Raw genomic sequence first — 1,314 nt, 5'->3', positions numbered from 1 at the left:
ATCTATCATCTATCTATCTATCTATCTATCTATCTATCTATCTATCTATCTATCTATCTATCTATCTCATTATCATTCACTCAATGTAGAGTCATGGCAACCCTGTAGGACTGAGAGGCACTGTCCCTGTGCGTTTTTGAGACTGTCATTCTTTAAAGGAGTAGAGAGCCCCATTGAGCTATAACCCTCTTTAAATATTTCATCTTCTGAAAACGTCAAACTTTCTCATTCCTACTTTCTAGCGGGCGTATTGTGCAAAGGCAGGGGAGGAGCAAGCTTCTCCAGGAAGGAAGTCATTTTATGCATTTATTAAAAAAATAAAAGACAGGAGACACATATTGAATACTAATCACATTGGAGCCCAGGACTGCCTATTGGTTGTTTTTTGGGCAAGGTCTTCAGTTTGAAGTCGCCAGTGGCTTCTCGGGAGAACAACATGGCTTTCTTTTCCTGTGAAGGGTTATTGTTTCAGAAACCCACAGGGACAGTTCTATGCTGCACTATAGGGTCCCCTGAGTTATAATAGATGCTATTGCAGTGCGTTTGGGTTTTGGTTTGGTGAAACTGAAAATGAATAAGCTCAATTTTTGTATTTAGAGTCCCCATAAGCCAGCGAATGGACAGACACATTCATGGATAGCACATTGGTCACTCTCACTGTGCTTTAAAATGCAATTAATTCGCGAGTCTTTGCTGTGATGAAAAATTATATCTGCCAGGGCGATTCTGGGACAGTTTCACCAAGAATGTGGCAGGCTGTTGGCCAGAGAGGGAGGGCAGAGGCCAGCATTCCAGAGACATAGACGCAAGCAAGGTCCTTTCAGGGAGTGGTGGGCAATCCCGTGAGGTTGCTCCTCTGGTGCCTATTTGGTGATGGCAAATACTAGGTTTATCTGTGTTCTTCAGGAAACCTTCAGTCAGGGAGAAGCTTGCACATGTGCTTGGCGGTTTTTCATTTCCTCGTAGCGGTGATATCTGACAAATCGTTTCCCTCAGGGAAGTGAAACACATGTTCTGCCACACTGAAATGGAGGTGCTGCTGGTGGAAAAGTAAACCTGGGGTGTTTATAGCCTATAGTCACAGGTCATATATGATGGGATGTGCATTAGGGAAGGGGCAAAGGGTGGCAGAGAGAAGCGTGGGACAATCCAATGAGGGAGGGAAGGGGCATCGGCACGGACTGGGAAAGGGTGCCAGCAGCTCCAGCATCTGTCGGAAGGCCACTTGGCTGGAGCAGAGTGCAGCAGGACAGTGGAAGGAGGTGAGGCTGAAGAGCTGAGCAGGTTTGCACTTTGCAGGGCTTTCTAAGCTAG

The sequence above is a fragment of the Echinops telfairi genome, unplaced genomic scaffold, assembly GCF_000313985.2.
Source record: "Echinops telfairi isolate 266 unplaced genomic scaffold, ASM31398v2 ScPeMD7_41;HRSCAF=154, whole genome shotgun sequence".
Lineage (NCBI taxonomy): Eukaryota > Metazoa > Chordata > Mammalia > Afrosoricida > Tenrecidae > Echinops > Echinops telfairi.
The sequence above is the reverse complement of the archived record's forward strand: the minus strand, read 5'-3'. Positions refer to the sequence as shown.